The sequence below is a fragment of the Schistocerca nitens genome, chromosome 7, assembly GCF_023898315.1.
Source record: "Schistocerca nitens isolate TAMUIC-IGC-003100 chromosome 7, iqSchNite1.1, whole genome shotgun sequence".
NCBI lineage: Eukaryota > Metazoa > Arthropoda > Insecta > Orthoptera > Acrididae > Schistocerca > Schistocerca nitens.
The window spans coordinates 366320683-366334032 of NC_064620.1; the positions used below are offsets into that span (position 1 = coordinate 366320683).

General features: G+C 42.5%; 1 protein-coding gene across 1 annotated transcript in view; it reads right to left on the reverse strand.

The window, feature by feature from the left end:
• The window catches only part of LOC126194745 (NACHT domain- and WD repeat-containing protein 1), a 633295-nt gene extending 623430 nt beyond the window's left edge, over window positions 1–9865 (reverse strand). Inside the window, exon 1 of the mRNA XM_049933012.1 lies at window positions 9539–9865. The gene's annotated coding sequence lies outside the window, so the exon portion shown is untranslated. The remainder of the gene's footprint in view (window positions 1–9538) is intronic.
• Window positions 9866–13350: the final 3485 nt, after the last annotated feature.

Sequence of the window (13350 nt, forward strand, 5' to 3'; positions counted from 1 at the left end):
GATGTATGTATCCGGTTTTTATAGACCCGTGGTCTAGGGGTAGCGTCTTTGATGCATAATCAAAAACGTCTTCGGTCCCGGGTTCGATCCCCGCCACTGCCTAAATTTTGATAAATAATCAGCATTGGCTGCCGAAGACTTCCGGCATAAGAAGTCAGCCTCATTCTGCCAACGGCCTTGTCAAAGAGGGCGGAGGAGCGGATAGAGGTTCTCTTGTCCTAGGGGTGGGACATTTCCCCTAAAGGCGGAAGAATCAGCAATGATCAACGACATGAGGATGCAGAAGGCAATGGAAACCACTGCATTAAAGACACGTAACGTGTATCCACAGGACATGTGGCCTGTAAATGAAGAAGTGTCATGATGATCTCTCCATTGGCAAAAGATTCCGGAATAGTCCCCCATTCGGATCTCCAGGAGGGGACTCCCAAGGGGGAGGTTACCATGAGAAAAAGACTGAATAATCAACGAAAGGATAACGTTCTACGAGTCGGGGCGTGGAATGTCAGAAGCTTGAACGTGGTAGGGAAACAGGAAAATCTGAAAAGGGAGATGCAAAGGCTCAATCTAGGTATAGTAGCGGTCGGTGAACTGAAGTGGAAAGAAGACAAGGATTTCTGGTCAGATGAGTGTCGGGTAATATCAACAGCAGCAGGAAATGGTTTAACAGGTGTAGGATTCGTTATGAATAGGAAGGTAGGGCAGAGGGTGTGTTACTGTGAACAGTTCAGTGACCGTGTTGTTCTAATCAGAATCGACAGCAGACCAACACCGACAACGATAGTTCAGGTATGTATGCTGACGTCGCAAGCTGAAGATGAACAGATAGAGAAAGTGTATGAGGATATTGAAAGGGTAATGCAGTATGAAAAGGGGGACGAAAATCTAATAGTCATGGGGGACTGGAATGCAGTTGTAGGGGAAGGAGTAGAAGGAAAGGTTACAGGAGAATATGGGCTTGGGACGAGGAATGAAAGAGGAGAAAGACTAATTGAGTTCTGTAACAAGTTTCAGCTAGTAATAGCGAATACCCTGTTCAAGAATCACAAGAGGATGAGGTATACTTGGAAAAGGCCGAGAGATGCGGGAAGATTTCAATTAGACTACATCATGGTCAGACAGAGATTCCGAAATCAGACACTGGATTGTAAGGCGTACCCAGGAGCAGATATAGACTCAGATCACAATGTAGTAGTGATGAAGAGTAGGCTGAAGTTCAAGACATTAGTCAGGAAGAATCAATACGCAAAGAAGTGGGATACGGAAGTACTAAGGAATGACGAGATACGTTTGAAGTTCTCTAACGCTATAGATACAGCAATAAGGAATAGCGCAGTAGGCAGTACAGTTGAAGAGGAATGGACATCTCTAAAAAGGGCCATCACAGAAGTTGGGAAGGAAAACATGGGTACAAAGAAGGTAGCTGCGAAGAAACCATGGGTAACAGAAGAAATACTTCAGTTGATTGATGAAAGGAGGAAGTACAAACATGTTCCGGGAAAATCAGGAATACAGAAATACAAGTCGCTGAGGAATGAAATAAATAGGAAGTGTAGGGAAGCTAAGACGAAATGGCTGCAGGAAAAATGTGAAGACATCGAAAAAGATATGATTGTCGGAAGGACAGACTCAGCATACAGGAAAGTCAAAACAACCTTTGGTGACATTAAAAGCAACGGTGGTAACATTAAGAGTGCAACGGGAATTCCACTGTCAAATGCTGAGGAGAGAGCAGATAGGTGGAAAGAATACATTGAAAGCCTCCATGAGGGTGAAGATTTGTCTGATGTGATAGAAGAAGAAACAGGAGTAGATTTAGAAGAGATAGGGGATCCAGTATTAGAATCGGAATTTAAAAGAGCTTTGGAGGACTTACGGTCAAATAAGGCAGAAGGGATAGATAACATTCCATCAGAATTTCTAAAATCATTGGAGGAAGTGGCAACAACACGTTGGTGTGTAGAATATATGAGTTTGGCGACATACCATCTGACTTTCGGAGAAGCATCATCCACACAATTACGAAGACGGCAAGAGCTGACAAGTGCGAGAATTATCGCACAATCAGCTTAACAGCTCATGCATCGAAGCTGCTTACAAGAATAATATATAGAAGAATGGAAAAGAAAATTGAGAATGCGCTAGGTGACGATCAGTTTGGCTTTAGGAAAAGTAAAGCGACGGGAGAGGCAATTCTGACGTTACGGCTAATAATGGAAGCAAGGCTAAAGAAAAATAGGACACTTTCACAGGATTTGTCGACCTGGAAAAAGCGTTCGACAATATAAAATGGTGCAAGCTGTTCGAGATTCTGAAAAAAGTAGGGGTAAGCTATAGGGAGAGACGGGTCATATACAATATGTACAACAACCAAGAGGGAATAATAAGAGTGCACGATCAAGAACGAAGTGCTTGTATTAAGGAGGGTGTAAGACAAGGCTGTAGCCTTTCGCCCCTACTCTTCAATCTGTACATCGAGGAAGCAATGATGGAAATAAAAGAAAGGTTTTGGAGTGGAATTAAAATACAAGGTGAAAGGATATCAATGATACGATTCGCTGATGACATTGCTATCCTGAGTGAAAGTGAAGAAGAATTAAATGATCTGCTGAACGGAATGAACAGTCTAATGAGTACACAGTATGGTTTGGGAGTAAATCGGAGAAAGACGAAGATAATGGGAAGTAGTAGAAATGAGAACAGCGAGAAACTTAACATCAGGATTGATGGTCACGAAGTCAATGAAGTTAAGGAATTTTGCTACCTAGGCAGTAAAATAACCAATGACGGACGGAGCAAGGAGGACATCAAAAGCAGACTCGCTATGGCAAAAAAGGCATTTATGGCCAAGAGAAGTCTACTAATATCAAATACCGGCCTTAATTTGAGGAAGAAATTTCTGAGGATGTACGTCTGGAGTACAGCATTGTATGGTAGTGAAACATGGACTGTGGGAAAACCGGAACAGAAGAGAATCGAAGCAATTGAGATGTAGTGCTATAGACGAATGTTGAAAATTAGGTGGACTGATAAGGTAAGGAATGAGGAGGTTCTACGCAGAATCGGAGAGGAAAGGAATATGTGGAAAACATTGATAAGGAGAAGGGACAGGATGATAGGACATCTGCTAAGACATGAGGGAATGACTTCCATGGTACTAGAGGGAGGTGTAGAGGGCAAAAACTGTAGAGGAAGACAGAGATTGGAATACGTCAAGCAAATAATTGAGGACGTAGATTGCAAGTGCTACTCTGAGATGAAGAGGTTAGCACAGGCAAGGAATTCGTGGCGGGCCGCATCAAACCAGTCAGTAGACTGATGACAAAAAAAAAAAAAAATGTATCCTGTCAAACCACATCCTTGTCAGACTCTTCTGTTTCAGAAGCTACAGCATTGTAACAGCCACAGAGAAAGATCGACGAGGTTGGTATGCTTGCCCATAGACGTTTCTCTTAATCCATTCACATCAAATGACGAGCTGCACTGGCAGAGGAAAAATATGTGAAATTACTTGGTAGTGTAAAAAGTGTGTTGTTGCTCTACATTTAGAAGACTGCTGTTTAGTCCTCCACTGTACGCAACAGTCATAACAGCTGGTATATAAAACAACCATACTAGCTGATTTCACAGCAATCAGTTGATGTAGTTATCTAACGACCTTGCCGCCGTGGGTACGTCGGTTCCCGTCTGTTCACCAAAGTTAAGCACGGTCTGACGTGGCCAATACTTCGATGGGTAACCGTTCGGGGACTGCCGTGCGCTCTTAGCAAAGAGTGAACTCACTCATCATGAGACCATTTGAGAAGCTTTTTGACTGAGCACTAGCGACAGCGGCCGGCAGACCGATGTGCTGACCCCATGCCCTCTATATCATCACACAATGATGCTTTTGGGCTGAGGTTGATACGGTTGTCGGTTGGTATCAGTAGGCCTTCAAAAGCCTGCTCGGATAGTGTAATGTATTTAAATACGATGCCACTGGGCCAGTGTAAGAGTACTCCATAATTTAGACTGAGGTGACAAAAGTCATGGGATACTTCCTAATAACATGTCGGACCTCCTTCAGCCCAGCGTCGTGCTGAAGCTCAATGTGGCATGGACTAAGCAATCGTTGGAAGTCCCCTGTACAATTATAGAGCCATACTGCCTCTATAGCCGCCCATAACTGCCGAACTGTTGTCGGTGCAGGAATTTGTGTCTCATAAATGTTCGATGGGACTCACGTCGAGTGATCTGGGTGGTCTATCCATTCGCTTGAATTATCCACGATGTTCTGCAAACCAGCCGCGAACAATTGTGGCCTGGTTACATGGCTCCTTGTCATCCATTAAAATTTCGTCGTTATTTGGGACCTTGAAGTCCACAAAAGGCTGAAAATGGTCGAAAAGTAGCCAGACGTAACCGAGGACCCAGTCCATTGCATGTAATCACAGCATGCAATCACAGTCCAACCAATTATGGAGCCACCACAAGCTTACACAGTGCCTTGTTGATAGCTTGGGTCCATGGCTCCGTGGGATCTGCAACAAACTCAAACCTACCAACTGAAATTGGGACTTATCTGACCAGGTCAAAATTTTCTAGTCGTCTTGGGTTCCAACCAACATGCTTGGGTTATTTTGGGGGAGGAGACCAGACAGCGAGGTCATCGGTCTCATCGGATTAGGAAAGGAAGTCGGCCGTGTCCTTTCGAAGGAACCATCCCGGCATTTGCCTGGAGCGATTTAGGAAAATCAGGCAAAACGTAAATCAGAATGGCCGGGCACGGGATTGAACCATCGTCCTCTCGAATTCGAGTCCAGTGTGCTAACCACTGCGCCACCTCGCTTGGTTCAACCAATACTGTCACGGGGTCAGGAGTGGCAGTGCAAGCGATGTCGTGCTTTTATCAAAGGAACTCGCGACGCTCGTCTGCTGCCATAGCCCATTAACGCCACATTTCGCCGCACTGTCTTAACGGATACGTTCGTCGTACGCCCCACGCTGATTTCTGCGATTATTTCACGCAGTGTTACCTCTCTGCCCTCGGTCGTTAAGTAAAGGCTGTCGGCCTCTGTATTGTCCTTGAAGAGAAGTAATGCCTAAAATTTGTTATTGTCGGCACACTGTTGATACCGTGGATCTCGCAATATTGAATTCCCTAACGATTTCCAAAATGAAACGCCCCTAGTTCTAGCTCCGTCTACTATTCCGTGTTCAGACTCTATTGATCCCTGTCGTGCGGCCATAATCACGTCGGAAACCTCTTCACATGACTCACATGAGTACAGATGACACTGCCCTTTTTTATCTTGTGTGCGTGATACTACCGCCATCTGGATAAGTGCCTATCGCTGTCCCATAAATTTTCACTGTGCACCTCCGTTCAACGTGGTACTGAGGCTATTACTGTCATGCCCGACGTTCCCTTCCAGCTGATCTCTAAAATGTTCTGGACCTTTTCGTTACCGTTTGTAAATCTAGTAAACTTTGTTCCGTATGTCACTGGATTTAACTCTTAAGTGTTTCGTATTCTCTGAGATGGAATTTGGAAATTAGCCTAGTATTTGACAAAAAAAGCGTGGAGAACTGCCTAAAACCATACGTGGGCCGGTGTACCAACCCACCGTCGTTAATTTGCCTCGCGGATTCGAGCTGGGTCTGTCTCACTTCCCTGTCTCGAAAGCTAGTACGCTGTGCATTACTCTAAACGAGCTAGCCTATTTTGTAACGTCCTGTATGTACGACAGAAATAGTGTAATGGCACATCACTTTTGTGTGTGGAAAATGGACGTGATTTGTATGTGCTCCCCTTCTTGTGATGTGATATAAAAGCTTAACGAGCACTTAATAGAAAAAAATTCTTAACTGTCGACTGCGCTTTTTTAGTTCGTTACGAATAGTTAGTTAGAAGTGTCTATAATGACGGGTGGTTACGTTACAATTTAAGTGCAGCTATTCTCAGAGGTCCAGTGTGTGCTGTATTTATCATATGGCAGCGAAACTTTAGGCTGCAAAAAAATCAGTTCAAATTGTGGCCACCAGGTGCCAATCTGGTGCTGTGAATGCAAGAAAGTCTTATAGAGAGTCTCCAAATGTAATGGATTAGGATCGGGACGTGGGCAGAATAGGTCAAACGAGTGTGAAATGCGTAATGTTGATGTTATTATTAACCACTACTTACACAGTTTTTCAATATGAGCACCGGAAAAGTTGGAAAAATGCTGTACAGCGCCAGGTTTGTACCTGTGGCCAAAATTGGAGCTAATTTTTTTCCAGTGTAAATCGGCTCTGCACTAGCATATCTACCAAATTTCGTTGACATACGATAAGTACGGCGCACACTGGATCTATGATAGTAGCTGCACGTTCGCTATAACCACCCTGTATATACGTTAAAATATGTAACATATTTCCATTTAGAGTGACACTGGAGCTCCCAGTAGTCACCACACGATGATTGTATCAGGCTGATGAAGGGCCAGATATCTCCGTTGTCTTCAGTCCCTAGTCTTGTGATTTCCGTCGGTTGGATGTTGCTATTTTATATTCCTTGTGCTCCTTTCCAGTACCTTTCCTTTAAAATATTCCGTAACTCGCTACTTCAACTGAGAAAATTCTTTCATCTGCCTTGGAGAAGTGCTTTTGCTCCACTAATCTCTCAGCGGGAGTTATGAGGTAACTTTTTAAATGTTATTTATTCAGCTTGGCAACGACAAAACTGTCACGTTATATACATTTCATGAACACTTCTGTCCCTCGCGCAAAGTTATGCCATCTAGTTAGTCTCTTTCCCTTTAAGATGAGCTGAAAGGCATTAACTCTCCGGTGTCTCACACAGAACCACACAGGAAGGAAAAGGAAACATTACGTCAAGCGCAAAAGCGCTTTCAACTTGTTACGAGAGAGGGTGGGGTGTAAATCGACCGAGTGAGGCGAAAGAATACCTGTGGAACATAGAACGAATTTCAACAGGTATGTTGCTCCCCTTAATACATAGGTATAAAATAAGACAGGTCGGCATGATCCTGCGCGTTCTGGCTAGGTATCATCGCAGTAATACGTTCTCTGCTGCCAGCAGCTACCACAGTCGTGCATTACGAGAAATGTACGTAGCCGCGGAAACAACATTTACTCTCCACGTTTCGTTAGCAAAGTGAAGAAATCTTGTATTTGTTAACCGCTGGCGCTTGCCCAGCTCGTCCACGTCTATTTCTGTCACTAATAGAGAAAAGCAGACGCCGAGATTAAAAGAAGACAGCAGACGATGAAAGTTTTACAATGTGGTAAAAGCTGATGGCACAGACCTGTAGACTAACAGGTTTTTTGATTTGGACAGTAGAAAAGCCAGCACTTTTTACGGTGGACTATTGGGTACAGACGCAGAAAACTACTGATGACCTAGATGAAGAGGAATAAAAAATACATTTAGAGGAGAAAATTATTACAGAAACATCAGCAGACAAAGGTTACTTCTTACCTGCTGTAAAAGTAAAAAATTATCAAAAGAAGGTGTGTGTGTGTGTGTGTGTGTGTGTGATTTAAAACGCTGCACCTATGGAGTTACCACTATACTTACTAAACTAGAGGCGAATGAGGTTAAAATACGTGCAAGATTAAAAGGTATGATACTCAATGTTGCTTAAAACAGCACCCATCCTTCTCAGTCTCAATAACGTAAACTCGCACTTTTGCACATTCACACAATCTGCAAAATCCTGTAAATTCAGCAAAATGTTCTAAGATTTTCTTTCTTTTTTCTAGTGAGTAATACACGAAGAGCTATAAAATAGTGACATACGAATGGATGGCTGGCTCTCTTAAGAAGACACGGATAAATCAGCCACCCTGATGGTACGTTAAAAACTCTTACCCTAATATTTTACGGAGCAGGTCGGACGTTTCACAGAACTTTATAATTTGCACCATCCAAAACAATTGACGCAGCTTGAACAACAGTGTTTCATGCAATATATATATATATATATATATATATATATATATATATATATATATATATATAAAAGGAAGAATGAGAAAGATTTGTGCACTAGTATCAGTTACCTGTATATTACTGCGATACAAGACTTTCGTCAAACGTCCACTGAAGAAAAGAGAAAAAAAAAGATCATCGTATTTCGGATCATAAAGCTATTTAACTCCTAATCCCCCTCCCGGGGGAAGACTGTACAATTAGTAAATTAATGAAAGTAAAATCAAGTAAGAAATTATGCTTTGGAAACATTATTGCTCCGAATGACATCATCAAAAAGTTTAATTTGCAGAGAAATCTATGAAAACGCGTCTCACACAGCAGAACTATCACCGCACCACACATTTCTTTTTTTAAGTCACGTTCCGGGAAAGAACAGTTCTTATTACAACGATTTGTTTTCAGACATTTTTGAAACAAACTGATGATGCTTCGTCTCTGTACTTTTCTTCATGGATAAGTAAATGAAAACAGAAACTAAGGTAGAATTCGGTACACTCACCAGGAATCATAGAAATTGTTTTCGTTTTCAGCGAAACTTTTTCACCTATTGGGATAACAGTTGAAAGTATTTATGTACAAAAAATTTAGATGATGATACATGGGTTAACATTGAGATGACAACATTTCTTACGCAACTTGTAGAACCTTAAACCAGTATATTAATTAAATGTTCTGATAGTCCCTTAGAACTTGAGACATGGCATATTTTTACTGTAAACATCCTGTTTAATGTAAAAGAAAGAAGCTTATACTGCCATTCAGTTAAAAATTACTCCGGAAACACTAATTATGCAAATGTCATGAATGCATTTGACGTAAAAGTCAATTGATTGAAGAATTGACAGAAACATTTAAAAACTACCTTACAAGAATCTAGCAACCATTCTGACAGATATTGTATATTTACATGTGAAACGCTCGAATTCCTTCAGTGCATTCCTTATATGACGTTATACAGACTACAAAATTTTATTTTATCCATGGCTGTATGTGAGATTGAGGCCATACTCAGCTTCAAAGCTAAAAAAACAGGCTAGTCCACCCACAATGCAAAAACTGTAATTTGTCGTATTTCGAAGGTACATGCTTTCATCAGTAATAACTACACTCTAGAATCTTCATCACATTTGAATCATTTACGAATGTTCATCCGTGCAGTCCCTGATAGCTGTGTTATTGTATGACGATAAAAACACACAGAAATACAAATAAAAATTTCGTGATCACTTCCGTTATAACTAGATCCTCTTCTGAGCTCCGTTTTAAGAAGTGAACAGGGTTACAACTAAAGCAACCAAGAAGATTTATTTACTTTTGTTTGTGTGTTTAACCACTTTATATTTATACAGTGTTGACACTGCTGTGAAGACTTTGCATGCATTAACATATGTAAATCCTTTGCATGCAGTGTAGTTTATTGTGTGGGCATATTTTCTAAACACGATAGATTAGTGCTTTTATATCGTGAGTGTTTGAGCCTACATTTAAGATGTCATTTGGATAAACGACTGAGATCAGAGAAGAACATCTACGACAGGACTAAAAGTAGTAACAGTTTAGTACCTGCAAGGGGGAGTACTTGCATTGGTCGCAGCCAGCCAGAGAGCCTCAGGGCCCACTCGTCGCTCACCGGTCACCGCCGCCGCTGCAGTCCGTCATGCCGTCACGGACTCGAACTCGCTACCGGAGAAAGAGCGGTTACGATCCGCTCAGCGTCGCAAACCAACACTGTCTGTATCCGGGGCGCGCGACCACACTTAACACTGGGGAGGCGACCTGAAGCGACTCGGTGGCAGAGTCGCGAACTGCCGGCGACGGAAATAACCGGTGCAGCGGTGCGGCGGAGTTGGCGGCGCTGCGGCAGGTGCGCGCTGGCGGGTGCTCACTGGCCGGCGTGCGCACACAGAGTGCCGGCGCACAGGCCCGCCGGGCACGCGACCGGTGCGCCGCGCAGGCCTGCCAACCTCGCGCCGCCACCGGCGCGCGGTAGCGCCAACCGGCATTTCGCGAGCAGCGCCTACTTCTCTTTCGAGCGGCCCACGCTACTAGGTCACAGCCCGTGACGGTTGCAACCGTCTGCTCGATCCTTGTTCTGATACCTACGTCTACACCTTTAAGGGGGGTAGGACGTCAAACGGGCCGACTTGGAGCAGGAGAGTCACCACAGGACATTTTAATTTCTACTGTCTATACTTTTACAAATAAATTCATAAAACTTTGTCACCATGACCAGGAAGGATTGAGGACTCACACTCATCGCAGTGGAAGTTAAAAAATGTAGCACAATACCTTTTTTTACATGTGAAATTTCATCATATTTTCACTTATTACAGGCTGCATTTGTTGCTATAGGCACTATTTTCTTCCTAAGTAAGAGAGATTCTTCGATGAATTTTTCATAGCATACAAACAGTAGTTACAGGTGTATGAAACTCTAGAATGTTCCAAATCTATTAAAAAACTGTGGAAAAATTGAGATAATTAACTATAAAACTTGAGTTTTTTCTGAACACGAAGTTTAAAATGTAACAGTTCACTCATTTTTTAATAAATTAAATAACCTCTAGAGTTTCATACACCTGTAACTATGGTTTGTATGGTGTGCAAAAGTAATCGAAGAATCTCTCTTAATTAGGAAGAAAAGTGTACTTATAGCAACAAATGCAGCCAGTAGTAAGTGAAAAAATGATGAAATTTCACGTGTAAAAAAAAGTGTTTTGTTTCATTTTTGAGCTTCCACTGCTATGAGTATGAATCCTGAATCCTTCCTTGTCATGCTGTTAAAGTTTTATGAATTTATTTGTAAAAGTATAGACAGTGGAAATTAAAATGTCCTTTGATGCCTCTCCTGCTCCAAGTCGGTCCGTTTGACGTCCTACCCCTCTTAATCTGTAAACCACGTTACAGCGTGTGGTGGAGCGTACTTCTGGTCCTCTATCATTCCCCACCTTTCCGGTTCCATTCGTGTGGGACGAATGACTGTCGGTAAGCCTCCAAATGGGTTCCAGTTCAAAGATTTTCTTGTTGTAGTGATTTTGTGAGATTTTTATGGAAGGAAGTATAGTACACTGCGGCTGACTGAAAGGGGAGGGGGGGAGAATTCTTTTCTGATGATAAATTTTTCGGTTACGCCATGGACATCTAATATGTACTAAAGTATTTTCTATTGCAAGTATTTTTGAAAGGTTTGAACGTCAAACGAATTAATAATCTATTTGTAGGCTTCGCTTATATTCTTTCCCAAAGTTAAAATTACATTATTAAGATTTCTGTACATTCATGTAAGTATACTGTACTTAATAGTTTTTAGCATAGCAAAAAACTGTAACCACTCAAATGCACCATTGTTGGAAGTGTAGCTTTGTTTAGACTGGCAAGACCAGTGGTTCCCCACCTTTTTTTAGACTGTTACCCCTGAGTGCTATCAGACATTAGTTAGTACACCCGCCCTCCACTCCCCACCCCACCCCGTCCCCTACATTGTCACCAACTTTATCACCTAACTAAATTGTAGAAGGAAAGACTTTTCTTCAAAGAATTTTATTTTTAAAATGATGAAAGATGAATGATATTTAGTGTGTATGTGTGTGTGTGTGTGTGTGTGTGTGTGTGTGTGTGTGTGGTGTGTGCATTATATCGAATGGTGAAGGGATTCGTGAAGCATCACAAGTGCTACCCACAACTCCTTCTTAGAAAAAGAAGCTAACTATCCACAATGAGGGTACAAGTGTTACAAAACATGCTTCCCGTGCATTACTCCTCTCCTTTGCGGCACTTGCGTGATCTGCGCACAGCAACCCTGTATAAAGTCAAGTAAGTTCAGATGTGCACATTATACTTACTGTTCGTAAATCAATTCACTGCTGCACTCCTTCCTTCCGAACAGGCAGAAATTGGACGGCTACAGGCTGTTAATGCTTTGTTTCGAACCACTTTAACAATAATAATAAAAACTGTATACATCACTATAGTAGCCCTTAAGTAGTTTTTCTTTGTCGTGCTGTCAATTAATTCAGTTATCTGTTTTGAAGCGAATAATGAGGCAATTTCTGCACTACTGCAGGTAATATCTACAACTTGGAGAAGACATTTTGTTGAGATATTTAACGTTTGCTACATATATGTCTCACTTTTACCATCAATGATTTACGGAACAAAGCACAAGAGATATTTGTAGTGGGTGGATAATGTGAGGCATCTGTAACCTACACCACATTAATGCTACTAATTGAGAAAAAGTAAATATTGATAATCAATATAAGAGTCTTACAAAACTATGATAATACTAATGATCGTTCGAAAATAATTTAGTATCGATACTGAAACAGAATCGATTCGTTTAGTTTTTATTCCTTAGAAAATTTCATTTTGCTCCTCAGCGTGTAATTATCCCCATGCTGGGAACTACTGGCGAAGACGGTGGGTGCCGGAGCAATCTAAGGTCAGGAGTTCACTTCTCCCTGGTAATGGCAGCCCGCTCACTCAAGTCTCGAATTATTTCCGTGATTACGTATTTCCTTTTTATTTGCGATTTGCGGTCATCATAGATCAGATGGAGCTCAGTAAGCCTGTCTTTGCGCCCACTGTTTTGAATCTGGGACAATGACGGAGCTGGATTTAGAGGTGAACAGTGTTTGCAGCATTCATTTTGGGTTACAATCATGCCCCTCCGACAAGTAGGTACTCGTGCAGAACAACTCAAGTCATTTGAACGTGGTCGCATTATACGTCTGCGGAAAGCACGGTGACCATATGGATGGGTCGCTACACAGTGTACAGGTAATGCGTCACTGCTTTCAGCAGTGGTGTGTGGAACACCCGCACACCGTAGACCAGGTTCTAGACGTCCGCGTAGAGTGGATGCGCATCAGGATCAACGCACCGTGCGAGCAGCGGTGTCCGACCGGACCTCATTCAAGGAAACAAACCGGCCACATCTTGCACCTCTTGCATTACCAGGGACTACTGAGAACTGTCGGCTTGCAGCAGGATTAAGATCGCATTCGCCTCTGTCCAGGGTACCAGTGGCACCTAGACACTGCGAAGCGTGGCTACTCTAGTCGATTGGAATGTGGAATGGCTCACTATTGTCGTCTGGGATGAAATTATGTTCTGCATCTATGCGAGTGACGGATTTGTGTGCGTGCGCTGAGCCGCCTATACCCCGTGTGCATTCGCCCACGGCACACGGATCCCAGATCTGGCTTCATAGTGTATGTGAAATCAGTTACATCTTGTGGTCACATGGGTGTTTCTGCAGGATAGAGTAATCAGTACGTGCAACACTGGACCGGTTGTTATCCCTGCTGCTGTCATTTGTTGGACAGAAAGGTGATGTGCTTTTTCGCAGGACATTGTGCGTCCACACACCGCTG